The sequence below is a fragment of the Oncorhynchus tshawytscha genome, linkage group LG05, assembly GCF_018296145.1.
Source record: "Oncorhynchus tshawytscha isolate Ot180627B linkage group LG05, Otsh_v2.0, whole genome shotgun sequence".
NCBI lineage: Eukaryota > Metazoa > Chordata > Actinopteri > Salmoniformes > Salmonidae > Oncorhynchus > Oncorhynchus tshawytscha.
The window spans coordinates 77,805,716-77,828,038 of NC_056433.1; the positions used below are offsets into that span (position 1 = coordinate 77,805,716).

The window sequence follows — 22,323 nt, forward strand, 5'->3', positions numbered from 1 at the left end:
TTCGGTTTATAATGATATAGGTTTATGCTTTAATTAGTTATATTCGTTACTTATTATGTAATTATGCATTGTATGAAAGCTTCTCCATAGTGATAGAATGTAACGATAACATTCTATTCGTATTATTTTCCACGCTTCGGCAAAAATAGCATGTCAATCTCAGGAAGTCTCACTCTATTCAAATTTAAGTAATTAATAAGGAGTTTTGCGGAATAAACACAATTATTTATTAATTTGTATTTTCAATACAGATAAGTAGTTAGCCTAGTAAAATAAGACGATCATTTATTTTCCAAGTTGACCTTTACGGTTCCAGTAACTCTATAAAAAGTATTGAAGATCAGGAGTTGTAGATGTAACCTTCAAGGGACAGGAGGCGATTTCAGATGAAGGTGAAAATGATTCATATGGCCATACAGAATTGAATTAGTATCCTTTCGACTTTTTCCTGCTACATAAAGATAAAAATCCTAAATTATTTTTCTTCTTTCCCTTTTACTGCCAGATTTTAGTCTGCAGTTTTGACGTGACAGGACTGTGTGATGTCTGGAGTGGTGGCCCAGTGTCACTACAGCTTTGGTCTGCGGACTGGCGTGGCAAATAACTTGTGCTACTTTGACTGTCATCTTCCCATCTGGGATCAACTGTGTTGGTTACAACATCGATCAGAAATGGCAGAGGTTCATCCCAGCTATTTGCCACGCTCACTTCTCAGGATTACAACAATATGTCTAGGGTCAGGGTGGTTTATAGATGTTTAGTGTTTCTGACACTACAGCACTCTCTCTGAAATCTTTTCATCGACAAACATAAACCTGGTATTCAAAACAGAATTAGCTGTTAACAACCTGTTCAATTTATCCAACTTCTAGTTATGTTTTCTTTGTGATTCATCCTTGATTTTGCTTCTCAGGTTTGGAGAGGAGTCAGGGGATGTACGCCCTGGCCATCAGCTCAAACCGCCGCTACCTGGCAGTGTCGGAGCGTGGCGAGAGGGCCACCATCACCGTGTATGACCTGCAGCACGAGCAGAGCCGGAAGAGGAAGGTGCTAAGCGGAGGGGACATCCCTGTCCATGAGTTTGTCTCAATGGCGTTCTCCACGGACTCCAAGTACTTCATCGGCCAATCAGGGGCGCCAGACTACATCCTCTTCTATTGGATGTGGGGAAGCAGAAGATCATGGCCATGGTGAAGACCACTGGCCGCTAACCCAGTCAACCAGGTGAGGTCGGACTGCTCTCTTGTAAGCAGTGGTGTAAAGTACTTCAGTAAACATACTTTAAAGTACTACAGTAAACATACTTTAAATTACTACTGAAGTCGTTTTTTGGGGTATCTGTACTTCACTTTACTATTTATATTTTTGACTATTTTTAATTTTTACTTCAGTACATTCCTAAAGAAAATAATGTACTTTTTACTCCATACATTTTCCCTGATACCTAAAAGTACTCGTTACATTTTGAATGCTTAGCAGGACAGGAAAAAGATCAAATTCACACACTTATCAAGAGAACAACCTTGGTTTTACCTACTGCTTCTGATCTGGCGGACTCACTAGACACACATGCTTAATTTGTAAATTATTTCTGAGTGTTGGAATGTGCCCCTGGCTATCTGTACATAAAAAAAACAAGAAAATGGTGTTGTCTGGTTTGCTTAATATAAGGAATTTGAAATAATTAATAATTTTACTTTTGATACCTAAGTATATTTTAGCAATTACATTTACTTTTGATACTTAATTATATTTAAAACCAAATACTTTTAGACTTTTACTCAAGTAGTATTTTACAGGGTGACTTTCACTTTTTCATTTTCTATTAAGGTATCTTTACTTTTACTCAAGTATGACAATTGGGTACTTTCCCCACGACTGCTTGTTAGTGGGGCCAGGGAAGCATCCTTGGCAATGATATGGTGGTGTGGAATGATCAGCCTGTTCATTCAAAATAGCAGTGTTATTTTTCCATTTAAAAGGCATTAAATAACCTTACTGGTCCTTGCTCCTTACTCTGTTGTTGTATCAACTCTGTAGCTGATCAGACACATACTAATTTACTTACACACGCTATATTTCAATGGCACTGTCTCACACTATATGTTTCCAGGTCAGTTTGAACCCATATGACAACACCCAGATCTGGGAATGGGGTCTTTAAGCTGTTCCGCTATGCAGAGGGGGATCTGAAGCAGTCCACCTTCCAGAAGCTGGAGAACCATAACTTGTTGTCCCACGCCTGGGTGTCTGAGGACAGGGTGATAGCCGGAACAGAGGCAGGCAGGCTGATGGTGTTTGAGTCTGGAGACCTGCGATAGGATATGTGTGTGTCCACCAAGACCACCATGTCACAGGACCCAGAGAGGTGGGTATAGGGAGAAAAAGACAAGCTGGGGTTGAAAGAACTCCAAACAGATGTCACCAACACATTGTAAGAATGAACATGTTGTACAGTTTTCAATTAAAAAAAAAAAACTTTTTACAGTGCAAAGGGAAATGATGAAGAGTCCCTTCCTCAGTTGCCTCGGGTTACAGTCATCACAGCGTACTCCAAAGGCTTTGCCTACTCGGCCGGTCCTGGGACTGTGTCTGTTTGAGAGAACCGACGATAAGGACAACTACAGGAAGACCAGGGAGATAAGGGTAAGAAAGCTTTCACCTTGCTTCGTTTCTATCACTCTTTCCAGCAATATGTTGTATAGAACTAAGCTCATTGTTTGTGTGTGTATGTGTGTGTTTTTTATTTTAAGAGTTTTATTCCAAAACACTATATATCCATTTTCAGAAATGTTGGTAAATTTGCTTTTATTGTTTAAAGAAATTATGAAAGAGATTGATGTGTTTTTTCACTATCTAATCATGGCATGGGGTTGTTCAATGACGGACATGTATTTGTTTAAATCTAGAATTGTTTAGGGTTTCACTTCAGAGAGACAAATAATCATGTTTTTTGCTAAATGCTACATATTCGTCACACTCTCAGAGAAATAAGTAGTACTGTTAGGTTTTACACAGTCAAATGTAACAAATAACCACATTTTTTATGAATACATTTATATTATATTTGGCATTTTAGCAGATGCTCTTATCCAGAGCGACCTACAGTAAGAGCATTCATCTTAAGATAGCTAGGTGAGACGACCACATATCACAGTTAAATATACAGGATACCAACATTCCATTCCAGCTAAACAGTGGCTACATAGTGTTTAGCAAAAACAAAATTCATACACATCTAAAATCTTGGAATTAAAATTCTGAGAACAGTAATACTTTACACACCCATAAGCAAGCATTTCTGATGAAGAAACACAAATGGGAAAAATTGATGGACATAGCATTTTGGAAATAAACGGTCCAATCCAGATCCCCCCAGACCAGTGCAGCCACCCAGCAGCAGATTGTCTCTCTGGTCATCAGTCCGTCAGAGGAGACTGTAGTGACCAGTACAGACCGGGGTCAGCTCTACATTATCACCCTGTCCTCTGCTGAGATGAGCAAGGGGAAGCAGGCTCAGTTTGAGTTCCTGTCCTATTCCTTCCACTCCTTGTCTATCACTGGTCTGTCCATATGTATCCGTAAGCCCTTCATCGCTACCTGTTCCCTGGACCAGTCCGTAGTCATCTGGAACTTCGAGACCAAGTAAGAGTTAGTCTCACTGGCCTCACTATCCCTTTAAGAAAATCTGGACTTGATGTCAAATCTGGGGGATCGTCTCAGATCTCAGCTTGTTTTCTATTCTCAATGGTAGTTAAATCTGAGGATGTTTCTTTCATGACTGGCTTCTAGTGTTTTTTAGACTGTCAGCCCTTATTCAGGTCCATCTCCCTCTCCCTTCCCCCTTAGCCTTTTATCAGGTCCATCTCCCTCTCCCTTCCCCTTTAGCCTTTTATCAGATCTGTCTCCCTCTCCCTTCCCCCTTAGCCTTTTATCAGATCTGTCTCCCTCTCCCTTCCCCCTTAGCCTTTTATCAGATCTGTCTCCCTCTCCCTTCCCCTTTAGCCTTTTATCAGATCTGTCTCCCTCTCCCTTCCCCTTTTAGCCTTTTATCAGGTACATCTCCCTCTCCCTCTCCCTTCCCCTTTAGCCTTTTATCAGGTCCGTCTCCCTCTCCCTTCCCCTTTAGCCTTTTATCAGATCTGTCTCCCTCTCCCTTCCCCTTTAGCCTTTTATCAGGTACACCCCTAGCCTTTTATCAGGCCCATCTCTCTCTCCCTTAACCTTTTATCAGGTCCATCTCCCTCTCCCTTCCCCCCTAGCCTTTTATCAGGTCCATCTCTCTCTCCCTACCCATCAGCACCCTGGAGCTGTATAAAGAGTTCCAGGAGGAGGCGTTCAGCATTGCCCTGCACCCCTCTGGCCTGTTTGTCCTGGTGGGATTCTCTGACAAGCTGAGGCTCATGAACCTGCTCATAGACGACGTCAGGACCTTTAAGGAGTTCAATGTCCGATGCTGTAGAGAGGTCAGAATTAAGAATTCTCAATGCCAACAGTAGCTCATTGTAGATAGCTGATCATCACTGGCACTCAGACATTCATTTCTAGCTATTCCGGCTCTCACAGTGTACTGTATGCTTTGCCTTTCAGTGTGCCTTCAGTCACGGAGGACACCTGTTTTCTGCAGTGAATGGAAATGTCATTCATATCTACTCCAGCACCACCTTCGAGAACGTCCTCAACCTCAAGGGACACAATGGGAAGGTGAGGGGCGCTGATGGTTTACTGAATGATTTATCATCAGAGTCAGGCTATTCATATTGACTGCCAACACTTCCAGTAAGCCTCACCTCAGGCCAACAGTTCTAGGCCATGTGAGCTGGCCAGGAAAACCTTTGGCCATAGTTATAGCTTTTTCCTTGTTCATTCTGTTGTTAATTTACCTATCTCGAAAAACTCAAGGTGGCAGAGATAACAGAGGTGACTGCGGGGGTTGTATGTTAGAGTCCTACGTTATGTGTCTCCATAGTCTGGAGTGGTGACGACAGCAGGCTGGTGTCGTGCGGGATGGAGGGGGCTGTGTACGAGTGGAACACCCTGACCGGCAAGCGGGAGTCGGAGAGCGTCCTCAAGTCCTGCAGCTATACCGGTGTCACCGTCTCCCCCGATGCCAAGACTATCTTCGCCATGGGGACCGACTGTACCCTGAAAGAGATCCAGGACTGTCAAGTGAGACCTGAAAACAGTAGCATATGAAATGTTTCTTCCTTTTAGAAAGATGTTTCTGGCCAATGTTCTTCTGTTTCTGCTTGGTCTTTTTGGTCAATTGCTGATGTACAAAAAGAAGAAAAATATTAACATTTGTTTGAAATGTTACATGCTCTGACAACTGTGTATTAGTTTTGAAATATAGTCAGTTTAATGTTGGTATAAACTTCTATGAGGACTTTCTTCCTGATAGCGATAATATAGTTTTAATAATTGAGGGGAGCAGTTAGATCTTATTAGCCAGCTTTCCTTATTCTCACTAGGCATACGTTTTCCTTGAAAGTGGTGCTGATGGTTTTGAGGGAATATTTTATTTAAAAAAATCTTCATTTCATATTTTTTGCTGGAGTCAGTTTCCAGATGTGTTATATGAAGTTCTGAAAGGGAAAGTACACTGAACAAAAATAAGAATGCAACATGCAACAATTTCAAAGATTTTACTGAGTTGCAGGTCATGTAAGGAAATCAGTCAATTGAAATAAATTCATTAGGCCCTAATCTATGGATTTCACATGACTGGGAATACAGATAATGCATCTGTTGGTGATACATACCTTTAAAAATAAGGTAGGTGCGTGGATCAGAAAACCAGTCAGTATCTGGTGTGTCGCGCTGCATGAGGCAAATGGTCGTCACATCTCCTTCGCATAGAGTTGATCAGGCTGTTGATTGATCAGGCTGTTGATAGTGATCTGTAGAATGTTATCCCACTTCTCCTCAATGGCTGTGCGAAGTTGCTGGATATTGATTGGCGGGAACTGGAACACTCTGTCGTACACGTCGATCAAGAGCATCCCAAACATGTTCAATGGGTGACATGTCTGGTGAGTACATGCAGGCCATGGAAGAACTGGGACATTTTCAGCTTCCAGGAATTGTGTGCAGATTCTTGCAACATGAGGCCGTGCATTATCATGCACGGGTGATGGTGGCGGATGAATGGCATGACAATGGGCCTCAGGATCTCGTCACGATATCTCTGTGCATTCAAATTGCCATCGATAAAATGCAATTGTGTTCATTGTCTGTAGCTTATGCCTGCCCATACCATAACCCCACCACCACCATGGGGCACTCTGTTCACAATGTTAACATCAGCAAACCGCTCGCCCATCTGCCCGGTATAGTTGAAAACTGGATTAATCCGTGAAGAGCACACTTTTCCAGCGTGCCAGTGGCCATAGAAGGTGAGCATTTGCCCACTGAAGTCTGTTACAATGTCAAATTGTAGTCAGGTCAAGACCCTGGTGAGGAGGACGTCATGAGGAGCATGCAGATAAGCTTCCCTGAGAAGGTTTCTGACAGTTTGTGCAGAAATTCTTCGGTTGTGCAAACCCACAGTTTCATCAGCTGTCTAGGTGGCTGATCTCAGACGATCCCGCCAGATGTGGAGGTCCTGGGCTGGCGTGGTTACACGTGGTCTATGGTTGTGAGGCCGGTTGGACGTACTGCCAAATTTTGTAACACCATGTTGGAGGAGGCTTAGGGTAGATAAATGAACATTCAATTATCTGGCAACAGGTCTGGTGGACATTCCTGCAGTCAATTCAACGCACCTTCAAAACTTGAGACATCTGTGGCATTGTGTTGTGTGACAAAACTGCACATTTTAGAGTGGCCTTTTATTGTCCCCAGCAGAAGGTGCACCACTGTAATGATCATTCTGTTTCAGCAGCTTCTTGATATGCCACACCTGTTAGGTGGATGTATTATCTTGGCAAAGGAGAAATGCTCACTAACAGGGATGTAAACAAATTTGTGCATAAAATTTGAGAGAAATAAGCTTTTTGTGCATCTGGGACATTTCTGGGATGTTTTATTTCAGCTCATGAAATATGGGACCAACACTTTACGTGTTACATTTCTATATTTATGTTCAGTGTAAATAGAGTTTCCCATCTCTGTCATAATGACCAGAGCAGAGAAGAGAGCCCATTAAATTCACACTCTGCTGTTAGTTCTCCTCATCCTGAGTGACGGTCATCTTTCTGACAGTCTGTGAAACCAGTCAGGAGAGACGATAAAGGCCCCTTGAGTTATTGTCAGATGCTGGAGCTTTGAAAGAAACTCTAACAATCACACATTTTAACAAAACTTTCATTGACACACAGATGTAGGATCTTCATTTGACCAGTATTGTCTCAGCAAATTAATCCTGCAGCAACAGGATTTGAACGTTTAGTCCATAATGTTGCTTGGTCGGTGGTTAGGCTGGTCAACATGAGGCTACATGAAAAGTGGAATACTGTTAATATAACTGTGTGTTAGTTTGGATTTTCAGTACATTTATGTAAATAACAAAGCTTATCTGCATTTTCTGGAAAATTCACTGGACAATTCTCAGTAAGAAAAGAGTGATCAAATTAAGATCTGTAATATCCACTTCAATAAATGAGTCCCTGGATGAGGCTGGCACATTAGCTTTAATGTTATGCATGAATGACAACAACACTTTACCTCTGCTGTAATTGTTTCTTGCCATCCCTTGATAGTAGCCTTTATATTCACATCAATCCCCCCCACACTCCTCGCTCTCTTTGTCAGATCCTGCGTGAGGTGCCTGCTGAAGACGTGGCATACACCACCGTCACCATGTCCCATTCCGGACGCACGCTCTTCACCGGGACCTCAATCGGGACCATCAGGGCCATCAAGTACCCCCTGTCTATCCAGAAGGACTGGATCGAGTATCAGGCCCACTCTTCACCTGTCACCAAAGTACGACAATGCAATGCCTCCACAAAACAGGAACATACTATGCATTGCAACGCAATACAACGCAGCAAAGTTTGAGCCATTGCAGTGTAATGGACCACGCACAAATCAGTGCAAAGGCCATTGATTTGAGTGGATGTATCCTGAACAGAGGTGCGTAAACTGTGTCCTTTCTGTGTTCAGATGGTGATCACATTTGATGACTAGTACCTGCTGACGGTGTCTGAGGACTGCTGCCTGCTTATCTGGAAGATCATAGACAAGGAGGGCCGCGGCCTGAAGAGAGACAAGAACATCACCTATGCTGAGGAGATCCTCATCACCAAGTCAGACCTGGAGGAGAAGATACAGAGATGTAGGATCTTCATTTGAGCCAGTTTGCTATAGGAGGAAAATAATTAACAGAAAATGTGAGTTATTACGTGGATATAATAAATGTTCATTTTTGTAGGGGTTGATAAATTTTTCATAGGGGAAAATCAAGTCTGAAATTTCAAAGTGGAAATTACTAAATTCAGAACCCTTTTAAACCTCAAATAAAAAATTTCCTTCGTTGCAGTTAAGTTTTTCTTCAACACCGTGATCAAATGAATATCCTACATCTGTAGGACACCCATGGGAACTGTTGTAGCATTACACTGACTTAATACATGGGGTGGGGGTGGTTACCTTGTTGTAGGTTGCACAGGAGGTTGGTGGCACCTTAATTGGGGAGAACGGGCTCATGGTAATGACTGGAGCGGAATCAATGGAACGGTATCAAATACATTAAACACATGGTTTCCATGGTTTCCAGGTGTTTGATGCCATTCCATTAGCTCCGTTCCGGACATTATTATGAGCCGTTCTCCCCTCAGTAGCCTCCTGTGGTAGGTTTGCAAGGGCCATGCAGTTGCTCATCCTGAAACCTGATTATTCACATTCTCCCTGTCCTTTCCTCTTTCCTCTCCTTATGCCTCCTTTTCTCTCTTCTCCCACTCTCTTCACTTAAGATACTCTCCTCTTCTTCTCTCTCTCTCTACCATCTCTCTTTCTCTCCCTCCCCATCCCTCCTTTCCTCCATAACAGAACCAGGTTATGCTGGAGCTGAAGATAGAGAATTAGTACCAGCTCCGTCTGAAGGACATGAACTACAACGAGGACATCAAAGAGATGTCGGCTAAGTTTGTCGAGCAGATAGTCGCTCAAGACCAGGAGACAGGTCAGACAAGGCTTCAAACATAATCAGTTACCCACCTTAATTAAGTTAACTAAAGAAAGTACAAGTACATATGATATAATTACCTGAGTGAATCAGAGCAATGAAGATACATTTAGATGGTAAATAGGCTCTGAGATAAACAGATTAAAACAGTAAATTATAAAAAATGATTCATCTGATGAAATACTTATGTTTACCTTGTCCCAAATAACTCAGAGGACTCTATTTTTGGCTGGCGTTAAGGGCGGTGCTAGTGTCAAACGCACGTTGTCATTTTCCAGCCCTAACGCCAGGTTCGGCAATATTCCTGTCTTATATCAGCTCACTTGCTCTCTGATGGGAGGGTTATAAATATTTGCGTGTCCTTAAAAACATGATCCAAAGTGTTAATTTCAGGCAGCGTTGGTAGGGATACTTAAGACCAACCAAAAGCTTGTTTCAGTGGTAACATAGTTGGTTATGGCATGAATATTGACAGCGGAAACGCAGCCTATCCAGCCGTGATGCACACTGCCCATAATATGCATGGAACAACAGCAGTCTAACATGCAGGGATCGTCTGAGACCAGCCACCCGGACAACTGATGAAACTGTGGGTTTGCACAACAGAAGAATTTCTGCACAAACTGTCAGAAACCGTCTCAGGGAAGCTCATCTGCATGCTCGTCGTCCTCACCGAAGTCTTGACCTGACTGCAGTTCCGGCTCGTAACCAACTTCAATGGGCAAATGCTTACCTTCGATGGCCTCTGGAACGCTGGAAAGTGTTCTCTTCAACTGTACCGGGCAGATGGCAGACAGCATGTATGGCGTCTTGTGGGCGAGTGGTTTGCTGATATCAATGTTGTAAACAGAGTGCCCCATAGTGGCGGTGGGGGTTATGGTATTGGAAGGCATTAACTACGGACAACGAACACAATTGCATTTTATCACCTCATGTTTCAGCATGATAAAGCCCAACCCCATGTTGCAAAGATCTGTACACATTTCCTGGAAGCTGAACATGTCCCAGTTCATCCATGGCCTGCATTCTCACCAGACATGTCACCCATTGAACATGTTTGGGATGCTCTGGATCGACGTGTAAAACAGCGTGTTCCAGTTCCCGCTAATATCCAGCAACTTCGCACCTTCCATTGGAGAGTAGTGGGACAACATTCAAAACCTGATCAATCAACAGCCTGATCAACTCTATGCGAAGGACAAATGGTGGTCACACCAGATACGGACTGGTGTTCTGATCCACACTAGTGTAAAGGAGTGCATAACTGGCTGCAGAGATGTCAGGTGCAGGAGAGCAGAAATGGGGAGCAAACGGAGCCCTGTATTGAGGCGAACAAAACACGGCACTCAAAAAACTAAACACACACGGGTTACAATAACCCAGCGCAAACCAGCCTGGAGTACACATACATTTACATATAACAATTCCACAGACATGGGGGGTTATATGCAAGACGAGTAATGAGGGAATGCAACCCAGGTGTGCGGGAAAACAAGACAAAACAAATGGAAAATGAAAGGTGGATGGACGATGGCTGGTGACGTCGACCGCCGAACGAACAAGGAGAGGGAGTCTTTCCTTCACGGTATCTGTGACCAAACAGATGCAGATCTGTATTCTCAGTCATGTGATTAGGGTCTAATGAATTTATTTCAATTGACTGATTTCCTTATATGACCCGTAACTCAGTAAAATCTTTGAAATTGTTGCATGTTACGTTTTATATTTTTGTTCAGTATGTACGCTGTAATACTTTTAACACGTTTTAACTTTTTGTTTAGCTCTCATAATGGTATGCACTGACTTACTTTGCCTTGTAAGAGCCGGCCTTGATAAGAGCCACTGCTAGATCGATACATGGAAATGAAAATTGAAAGTGGCACTGGCTGGGCTGTCTTAAGGTGAACACCTCAATGAGGATCATATGTAGATACATCCCTCTCGCTTCACCTCTCTTCATCTCTCCTGTCAGATCTTGAAGACGGAACGAGGCAAGATGGAGTCAGCCAATCAGGAAGCCATGTTCGAGGTGATGGAGAAACACTCCAAAGAGCTGCAGGATCTGGGTGAGTTCTGTTCTATTCTGTTTTATTCTGTTCTATGCTATTTTGATCGATTATATTCTGTTCTATTCTGTTTATTCTATTCTCACTTCTTGTCCATCTATCGGAAAAGTTGCCTCTAAGTTTAGAGCTATGAGACTTGAATGACTCCCATTTCAGTGTGTACATTGACAGCAGCACCTGATATTATTGACTGTGTTGGATCCAGAGTCCTCCTCATATCCTCTCTGACTCTTGCTGCCCCTCCCCCCAGAGTCAGCCAACAGTCAGAAGCTGATGCTGGAGTATGAGAAGTACCAGGAGCTGCAGCTCAAGTCTCAGCAGATGCAGCAGGACTACGAGGAACAGCTGCAGCGGATGGAAGAGAGCAAGGTTGCTGTCCTGGAGGATCTCACCCTCCACTATGAGGGGAAGCTGCATGATAAGCTGCTGGTGTTGGAGCAGGTAGGAGATATAATGTCAAAGGGCTTGTTAGGGGCTGTTTTTAGGTGGGATTTGGGGCTTTATATAGAGAGTCCTTACAGCTAGGGTCCTGTTTTTTCCCCACGAAAACCTTCCTTAGGACCCTGAGTTTTCCCCTGACCAGTTCTTTGTGTTAGGACCCTGAGTTTTCCCCTGACCACTTCTTCGTGTTGGGACCCTGAGTTTTCCCTGACCAGTTCTTTGTGTTAGGACCCTGAGTTTTCCCTAGTCAGGGCATGTGGTCAGGAACAACTCCTGGCCTCCCTCCCTTCACACTCCCCTTCCTCCCTTCTCCCCCCTTCCTTCTCTCTCTCCCTCTCTTCACATTCCCCTCCCACCCTTCCTTAATTCCCTCCCTCCCCTCTCGCCCTCTCTCCCTTCACACTCACCTCCCTTCCTTACCTGCCTCTTTCCTCTCTTTCCCTCCCTCTCTCCTCAACTCCCACTCTTCTCTCCTCCCTATCCTCTCCTCTCCCCTCTCTCCTCTCTCCTCTATCCTCCTCCCCTCTCTCCTCCCTATCCTCTTGCCTCCCTCTCTCCTCTCCCCTCTCCTCTCCTCTCCTCTCCCTCCCTCCCTGCTGTGACACTGATTGGAAGTGAAGGGACAAATTATCTGGGAGTGGCAGGTGCTCCGTGGAGGACGTCCGCAGAATCTTTAAGGAAATGTGACATCAACTCCCATCACCGCTAAAGGAGGTGTGAGACGCGGGGCAACGCAGGGGAAACGCAGGGACAACGCAGGGGCAACGCAGGGGCAACGCAGGGGCAACGCAGGGGCAACGCAGGGACAACGCAGGGGCAACGCAGCGGCAACGCAGGGGCAACGCAAGGACAACGCAGGGACAACGCAGGGACAACGCAGGGCCTGCTTAATCCCTTTATTATTTCACTCTGAATGGAATAGTGAATTCATCTTAGAGAGAGAGACAGAGTATGGGGACAAAATTGATGTGAATATAAAGGCTACTATCAAGGATGGCAAGAAACGATTACAGCAGAGGTAACATTAAAGTTATTGTGCCAGCCTCATCCAGGAGTGTACATGTAATGTTTAAGCACAACCAAATAACCCCCAGGGACTCATTTATTGAAGTGGATATTACAGATGCAGTATCTTAATTCGATCACTATTTTGTTGCTGAAAATTTTAGAAGGATTTCCCAGGAAATGCAGATGAGCTTTGTGATTGACATAAATTCACTGAAAACCTGCACTAACACTGTCACACCCTGACCATAGTTTGCTTTGTATGTTTCTATGTTTTGGTTGGTCAGGGTGTGATCTGAGTGGGCATTCTATGTTGGATGTCTTGTTTGTCTATTTCTATGTCTGGCCTGATATGGTTCTCAATCAGAGGCAGGTGTTAGTCATTGTCTCTGAATGGGAACCATATTTAGGTAGCCTGGGTTTCACTGTGTGTTTGTGGGTAATTGTTCCTGTCTCTGTGTTTTGCACCAGATAGGGCTGTTTTGAGTTTTCACATTTCATTGTTTTTGTAGTTTATTCATGTATAGTTTTCCTTTATTAAACAAACATGAATCATCATCACGCCGCATTTTGGTCCGCCTCTCCTTCAACTAAAGAGAACCGTTACAAACACAGTTATTCCACTTTCCATGTAGAATCATTTTGACCCGCTAATAGCCTAACCACCAATCAAGCAACATTATGGACTAAACACTCAAATCCTGTTGCTGCAGGATTATTTTGCCGAGACAATACTGGTCAAATTAACAAAACCGCGGATCTATTCAGGACTGTCAAAAATTCCTCAAAATGTAGACGTTTATGATTGATAAGAGTTTCTTTCAAAGCTCCAGCATCTGACAATAACTCAAGGGGCCTTTATCGTCTCTCCTGCCTGACTGGTTTCACAGACTGTCAGAAAGATGACCGTCACTCAGGATGAGGAGAACTAACAGCAGAGTGTGAATTTAATGGGCTCTCTTCTCTGCTTCGGTCATTATGACAGAGATGGGGAAACTCTATTTACACTGAACATAAATATAAACGTAACATGTAAAGTGTTGGTCCCATGTTTCATGAGCTGAAATAAAAGATGAGGCCGTGAATGGCATGCGAAGTAGCTCTTTAGCTTGGTCTTTACTGGGATAATTGAGGATGTAGGTTACTACAGGTGCATAAGCAAACACCCAACAATGGGATTATCCATCTTCTTCACAGATGCCGTGCTAGGATGACCTCTGTCTGTGTTGAGGTAGAGCTCCCGTTCATGCCCTCTATATCTCTCCTTCTGTCTCTTGCCATCTCTCTTTTTGTTATCTTTCTTATCCCCACTCTATCCTTTCACCTCTCTCTATCATTCCCCCTCTTTCTCCCCATCTTTCTTGCCTTGCTATTTTCCACATCTTTCTCCCTCCTTCTTTATCTCTTCCTCCTCCCCTCCCCTCTCCCTCCTTCTTTCTTTATCTCTCCCTCCTCCCCTCTCCTTCCTTCTTTTTTCTCTTCCTCCTCCCCTCTCCCTCCTTTTTTCTCTCCCTCCTCCTTTTTTCTCTCCCTCCTTCTTTCTTTCTCTCCCTCCTCCCCTCTCTCATTCTTTCTTTCTCTCCCTCCTCCCCTCTCCCTCCTTTTTCTCTCCCTCCTTTCTTTCTCTCACTCCTCCCCTCTCCCTCCTTCTTTTTTTCTCTCCCTCCTTCTTTCTCTCCCTCCTCCCCTCTCCCTCATTCTTTTTTCTCTCCCTCCTCCCCCCCCCTCCTTCTTTCTTTATCTCTCCCTCCTCCCCCTCTTCACCTCTTCTCCCCCTCTCCCTCCTTCTTTCTGTGTCTCTTCTCCTCCCCCTCTCTCTCCTTCTTTCTGTGTCTCTTCTCCTCCCCCTCTCTCTCCTTCTTTCTGTGTCTCTTCTCCTCCCCCTCTCTCTCCTTCTTTCTGTGTCTCTTCTCCTCCCCCTCTCTCTCCTTCTTTCTGTGTCTCTTCTCCTCCCCCTCTCTCTCCTTCTTTCTGTGTCTCTTCTCCTACCCTCTCCCTCCTTCTTTCTGTGTCTCTTCTCCTACCCTCTCCCTCCTTCTTTCTGTGTCTCTCCTACCCTCTCCCCCTTCTTTCTGTGTCTCTTCTCCCCCTCTCCCTCCTTCTTTCTGTCTCTTCTCCTACCCCTCTCCCTCCTTCTTTCTGTCTCTCTTCTCCCCCCCCTCCTTCTTTCTGTCTCTCTTCTCCTCCCCCTCCTTCTTTCTGTCTCTTCTCCTCCCCCTCTCCCTCCTACTTTCTGTATCACTTCTCTTCTCCTCCCCCTCCATCTTTCTGTATCTCTTCTCTTCTCCTCCCCCTCTCCCTCCTTTCTGTATCTCTCCAACTTTAAACTCTGTCTTGACAACCCCCCCACACCCCCCTCTGTGTCAGGAGGAGTTTCGTATCAAGGGGAGGGAGTTTGAGGAGAGCAGGAAGCAGATGGAGACAGGGAGATCCAGGACATCAGGATCCGCTATGAGAGGTGGTTGAAGGACGAGAGGGAGACCAACATGCGCATGAAGGGAGACACCGGCATCATGAAGAAGAAGGTAGAGACATGATCTTCTCACCCCCACACCTCCCTCCACCATCACAAGCTCTCGAAAGTTTCCTTGATTCCTTTTGTCCTCTCCCTGCCTTCTCAGAACATCAGAGGGATACGAGGAGAAGATCAGAGGTTCCTCTCCTCAGATCTTCTCCAATGCTCTCCTCATTTTCCTCAGACATTTTGATATGGAAGTGTGAAGAGGATGGAGAGAAGAGGACGGGGGAGAGAGGACAGGGTGAGAGGACGGGAGGGAGAGGACGGGAGGGAGAGGACGGGGGAGAGAGGACGGGAGGGAGAGGACGGGGGAGAGAGGACGGGAGGGAGAGGACGGGGGGAGAGGACTGGTAGGAGAGGACAGAGGAGAGGATGCAAGATTCCCCGCTAGTCTCCCTCCAACTCCCATCCTTCACACACTCCCTCCCCAACCCTCTCCCACCTAGACCCTGCCTGCCCTCTCATCACAGTGGTACATCATAATTACAGCCAATCAGACGCAGCATACGGCCTACTGACGGCAAGCAGGGCCTGTCCATGTGTCCATAGTTAGGCTCTAATGTGCTCCCTCTGCTTGCTCACTCAATATCACAGGGAGAATGTTAAGTCAGATCCTGTGTGTAGATTCTGCAGTCCTATGGCCCCATTCTGTCTGTCTGCTGTCTTTTCTTGCCTTTCTCCCTAGATCAGGTTAGGCTGTTTTTACTATCCAATATGGTACTGCATGTGGAGGCTTTATTGTTGGTTATGGGAAGCTATAAAGAATATGACCATTGTGTAAGTCCCAATGAGTTATGACGACGGTGACTGATGACATTTTCCTCCTCTCCCTGCCACGTCTACCCCCTGTCCTCCTCTCCCTGCCACGTCTACCCCCTGTCCTCCCCTCCCTCCCTCCCTCACACACACACCCACACACACACACTGCAGTTCAGCAGCCTGCAGAAGAATATAGACGACAGGTGCATGGCGAAAGAGAAGATGAAGACAGAGCAACAGAAGCTACTGGCACATCAGAAGTGTCTGGAGAGAGACATCCTGGCCCTGAAGAAAGAGATCCAGGAGATGGATGACACCATCCAGGATAAGGTGAGAGGGCTGCTGCTGGGCTGAGGGGGTACAGACAGGTGCCATGGCATGGAGAGGGTTAGGTTTGCCTCCAAGGTATGCATAAACATGGACGGTTCCTTGACTGGATGCCATTGAAACTGTTGAAACACGAAGGAAGGAAAAGAGTCCGTTTTATTGATGGACCTCTACTGTTTATGATTGTAGTTGACTTTGTTCAAATGTTCTTCACTCCTAATCGAACACAATCAACTTATGCGCTATTATCTATTATATATTGTCCATAAAAGTTGTTCTCCCCCATACATCTATTATCCTGAGTCCCAGTCCCAGTCCCATGCATCACACCAGACAAGGTGACTTTGAGACTGTGAGACTCCTCCCCTTCTCACAGCACTGAACCAGAGTGTGAAGGTCCAATAATGAATAATCCCACTGCATCAGCATGTGGTGGAGCAGGCCACCGTTTCAGGCACCGACTCAGACACTTGCTCTGCGAACACAAACTCACGTACGCATACCACCCTGCTTCCCACTGCTGACTTGCCTCTGAAGCTAATCAGGGTTGGTCCTGGATGAGAGACCAGATGCTGCTGGAAGTGGTGTTGGAGGGCCAGTAGAAGGCACTCTTTCCTCTGGTCTAAACTTTTTTTTTTATATATATCTCATTGCCCCAGGGCAGTGACATTGCCCTGTTGCAAGGTGCCGTCTTTCGGGTGGCACGTTAAACGCATGTCCTGACTCTCTGTGGTCACTAAAGATCCCATGGCAAAAAAGTCCACTCTTTAGAGTAGGGGTGTTAACCCCGGTGTCCTGGTAAAAATGTCCAATCTGGCCTCAAACCATCATGGCCACTTAATCATCCACAGCTTCCAATTGGCTCATTCCTCCCCCCTCCTTTTCCCTGTAAATATTCCCCAGGTCGTTGCTGTAAATGTGAATGTGTTCTCAGTCAATTTACCTGGTAAAATAAGTGTAAAATATATATTTTTAAATAAACTATCCCCCTCTTTTTTCGCATAAGGTTACATGTTGACATGTTGTGTCCCTGCGTAAACAAAGCATGAACAAAGAATGGGGCTGTTAGCGTAATTGATTTGCGATGTTATATCCCTCCAAAGAGCATGTCCATATTTTAACATCAGTGTTCTGAGGGAGGAGACAACCATTTTCATCCTCTTCTAACTCTGTCTCTTATGTGCGGTCCAAACACTTAAAAGACACACCCACATCCACTTATGCCCTTGGCGGGTATCCCTGTCGCCATCTTGGAAGGCGGCCCAAATGATTAGCCAAGCAAGGGAAGTTTGCGACGTAAGCCCCTCAGCCCTCGTTTTAGTCGGCTTTGCAAGTGTACAATTATGTTCATTCCGAGGCCTGAAACTCCCCATAATTCAATTAGCGACGATTGTACATCCACTAAGAAAAGTCAGCGAAAACTTAAAACAACATTAATGGAGAAGTCAACATACAAGTGTAAGTAAAAACGAATGCAAAATGCAAATACGTTAGACATTGTGCTACTAATTCACATGATGGCACAAACACGTCTTATAAAAAGTAAATCTGTCATCTTTTGGAAATTGTAGAAATAAATCATGTTCCTTCTTCAGAAGTTCCAGCTAGGCAGGCTAATGTTAGTTAGATAATTCATTTGCTAGCTATCATACAGTAGGCGTATATGAATAATTATATATTTAATATAAGTAGACATACACTCATAATTGACTAGTGCATACAAAGCAACCTCAAGCTACCGGTGACTGAAAACACAATCATCGCGAGATGAACGATTGACGAATTTCCGGGGAAGGTGGTCCATTTAAAAATCATTCCGTCCTTCCTCCCTGGCCCTGCAAGTGTATACTCGTCAGACGCCATGATACGTCATCAGAAGTGTCCACTTAATTTGAGGGCTGAGGGGATAGGATGTGTCTTTTAAACGAAACACTGTGCACACACTGTATATAGACTTTTTCTATTGTGTTATTGACTACGTTTGTTTATTCCATGTGTAACTCTGTGTTGTTGTTTGTGTCGCACTGCTTTACTTTATCTTGGCCAGGACGCAGTTGTAAATGAGAACTTGTTCTCAAGTGGCCTACCTGGTTAAACAAAGGTGAAATAAATACAATTAAATAAAGTGTTTGGGCCACAGCCTTAGTGTGCAGAGGGACACTTGGGGAACTATTCAATCCGGATCGTGGAAACTCAGCGCTACAGTGTTATTGAAATTTAAAGGCAATGTTCCCACGTCAGCAGAGACTGCTTCATGGTAAAAGCTGCAGATGTCGTCTCAATAGGAAATGACCTTTACATGTCTACCCTGCTCTCTGTAACGCTTCAGCGACACAGACTGAATAGAGACAATAATTGATAACTGTCTTTAATGTGTAAATGTCACAGATGCTGTCTATGAAAAGATTACACCCCCCCCCCCTTCCTCTACAGTCACACACACCACCTGCCCTCAAGATGAAACGCTTTCAAATAGCTAATTGGACAGAGAGTAAATTATAACAAAATGGCCCCGCATTAAAAGAGGAGGCCCCAGTTCAGTTCAAACACAGATCCATCCTCCTATCCTTTCTCTTCATGAATAAAGATTCACACTCAGCAGAGTAGCCGTGGCAACTGTTGTTCTAACGCTCGTCGTCACTAACGATGATACATTTGAACATTAAAGATGCCTCCACGAAGTTAAGCTTGAACATTAGATTTGGTTCACTAACTAGCTTGTATTGTTGAACTATGGAAGTGACATTTTATATTCAATTTCATGGGATATTAATGTTGGAAGAGGATTATGAATGTAATTGAACTGGACAAATAACTCAAGTCAAAGACTATAAAGAGATGGGTTGATTTCATGGTTTATTTAAACACCCTAACAAACCTGTTACATGGCAACATTGCATCATGCCATGTTATATTCTATGAGTTATTATGTAACAGTATAACTTTAGACCGTCCCCTCGCCCATACCCGGACGCGAACCAGGGACCCTCTGCACACATCAACAACAGTCACCCTCGAAGCATCGTTACCTATCGCTCCACAAAAGCCGCGGCCCTTGCAGAGCAACCACTACTTCAAGATCTCAGAGCAAGTGACGTCACCGATTGAAACGCTATTTAGCGCGCACCACCGCTAACTAAGCTAGCTGTTTCACATCCGTTACAATTGGCAGTTAAATGATTGTCTAGTCAGTTAGTGTGAAGTGGGGCAAAGCTGCCTGCCATCCAGGACCTCTACACCAAGCGGTGTCAGAGGAAGGCCCTAAAAAGTGTCAAAGACTCCAGCCACCCCAGTCATAGACTGTTCTCTCTGCTACCGCACGGCAAGCGGTACCGGAGCACCAAGTCTAGGTCCAAGAGGCTTCTAAACGGTTCCTAGCCCCAAACCATAAGACTCCTGAACACCTAATCAAATGGCTACCCAGACTAATTGCACCCCGCCCCCTCTTTTACACCACTGCTTCTCTCTGTTGTTATCATCTATGCATAGTCACTTTAATAACTCTACTTACTTGTACATATTACCTCAATTACCTCGACTAACCGGTGCCCCCGCACATTGACTCTGTACCTGTACCCTGTATATAGTCTCACTATTGTTATTTTACTGCTGCTCTTTAATTACTTGTTACTTTTATTTCTTCTTATCCTTATTTTTTTCATCTGCATTGTTGGTTAGGGGCTCTAAGTAAGCATTTCACTGTAAGGTGTTGTATTCGGCGTATGTGACTAATCAAATTTGATTGGATTTTTTGATCTGAGGCCTGTTTGTCTTGTCTTGCCAACTCCTATGGTTGCTGCGTGACAAAGACCACATGAGTTGGCAAGACAGCACAACATATCTGTGATCAGCAGGCTAGGGTCTTGTCCCTGATCCTTTGTAAGAGAAACACATCCATGATCTGATCTGAGGCCTGTTTGTCTTGTCCTTTATCCCTGTGTAGGAGAAATGCATATATGACCTGAAAAAGAAGAACCAGGAGCTGGGGAAATTTAAGTTTGTTCTGGACTACAAGATCAAAGAACTGAAGAAACAGATTGAGCCCAGAGAGAACGACATCAAGGAGATGAAAGAGCAGACCCATGAGGTATAACTTCCTCCTCCTGTATCAGTTCTTTAACTGGTTAACTGTCATTGTTGAATTCGTTAACCATTGCTGAAATGTCTCTTGAGTAGGTACAGTTGAAGTCGGAAGTTTACATACACTTAGGTTGGAGTCATTAAAACTTGTTTTTCAACCACTCCACAAATTTCTTGTTAACAAACTATAGTTTTGGCAAGTCGGTTAGGACATCTACTTTGCGCAGGACACAAGTAATTTTTCCAACAATTGTTTACAGACAAATTATTTCACTTATAATTCACTGTATCACAATTCCAGTGGGTCAGAAGGTTACATACACTTAAGTTGACTGTGCCTTTAAACAGCTTGGAAAATTCCCGAAAATTATGTCATGGCTTTAGAAGCTTCTGATAGGCTAATTGACATTATTTGGGTCAGTTGGAGGTGTACCTGTGGATGTGTTGTCAAGCCCTGACCTTAGAGATCCTTATTCTCTATGTTTGGTTAGGTCAGGGTGTGACTAGGGTGGGAAATTCTATGTCTTCTGTTTCTTTGTTTTTGGCTGAGTGGTTCCCAATCAGAGGCAGCTGTCTATCGTTGTCTCTGATTGGGGATCATAATTAGGCAGCCCTTTTCCCCACAATTAGGTTTTGGGATCTTGTTTTGTGTTTAGTGTCTTAGCCTGACAGAACTGTGTGCTTTCATTTTCGCTTTTGTTATTTTGTTTGAGTGTTTTTTGAATAAAATAATCATCAACACTTTCCACGCTGCGCTTTGGTCTACTCTTCCTACCACCAACGAGAGCCATTACATGTATTTCACGGCCTACCTTCAAACTCAGTGCCTCTTTGCTTGACATCATGGGAAAATCAAAAGAAATCAGCCAAGACCTCAGAAAAAGAATTGTAGACCTCCACAAGTCTGGTTCATCCTTGGGAGCAATTTCCAAATGCCTGAAGGTACTGCGTTCATCTATACAAACAATAGTACACAAGTATAAACACCATGGGACCACGTAGCCGTCATGCCGCTCAGGAAGGAGACGCTTTCTGTCTCCTAGAGATGAACGCACTTTGGTGCGAAAAGTGCAAATCAATCCCGGAACAACAGCAAAGGACCTTGTGAAGATGCTGGAGGAAACGGGTTCAAAAGTATCACATTGTATGATTTTTAAGTTATTAATTTGCATTTTATTGCATGACATAAGTATTTGATCACCTACCAACCAGTAAGAATTCCAGCTCTCACAGACCTGTTAGTTTTTCTTAAGAAGCCCACCTGTTCTCCACTCATTACCTGTATTAACTGCACCTGTTTGAACTCGTTAGCTGTATAAAAGACACCTGTCCACACACTCATTCAAACAGACTCTAACCTTTCCACAATGGCCAAGACCAGAGAGCTGTGTAAGGACATTGGGGATAAAATTGTAGACCTGCACCCAGCTGGGATGGGCTACAGGACAATAGGCAAGCAGCTTGATGAGAAGCCAACAACTGTTGGCGCAATTATTAGAAAATGGAAGAAGTTCAAGATGATGGTCAATCACCCTCGGTCTGGGGCTCCATGCAAGATCTCACCTCGTGGGGCATCAATGATTTAGAGGAAGGTGAGAGATCAGCCCAGAACTACACGGCAGCACCTGGTCAATGACCTGAAGAGAGCTGGGACCACAGTCTCAAAGAAAACCATTAGTAACACACTACGCCGTCATGGATTAAAATCCTGCAGCGCACGCAAGGTCACCCTGCTCAAGCCAGTGTAACAGTATAACTTTAAACCGTCCCCTCGCCCATACCCGGGCTCGAACCAGGGACCCTCTGCACACATCAACAACAGTCACCCACGAAGCATCGTTACCCATCGCTCCACAAAAGCCGCGGCCCTTAGCGCGCACCACCGCTAACTAGCTAGCTATTTCACATCCGTTACACCAGCGCATGTCCAGGCCCGTCCGAAGTTTGCCAATGACCATCTGGATGATCCAGAGGAGGAATGGGAGAAGGTAATGTGGTCT

General features: G+C 44.5%; 1 pseudogene; it reads left to right on the forward strand.

The window, feature by feature from the left end:
- The first annotated feature begins 900 nt into the window (after positions 1-900).
- LOC112251629 overlaps positions 901-22,323 on the forward strand; it is a 26,328-nt pseudogene continuing 4,905 nt past the window's right edge.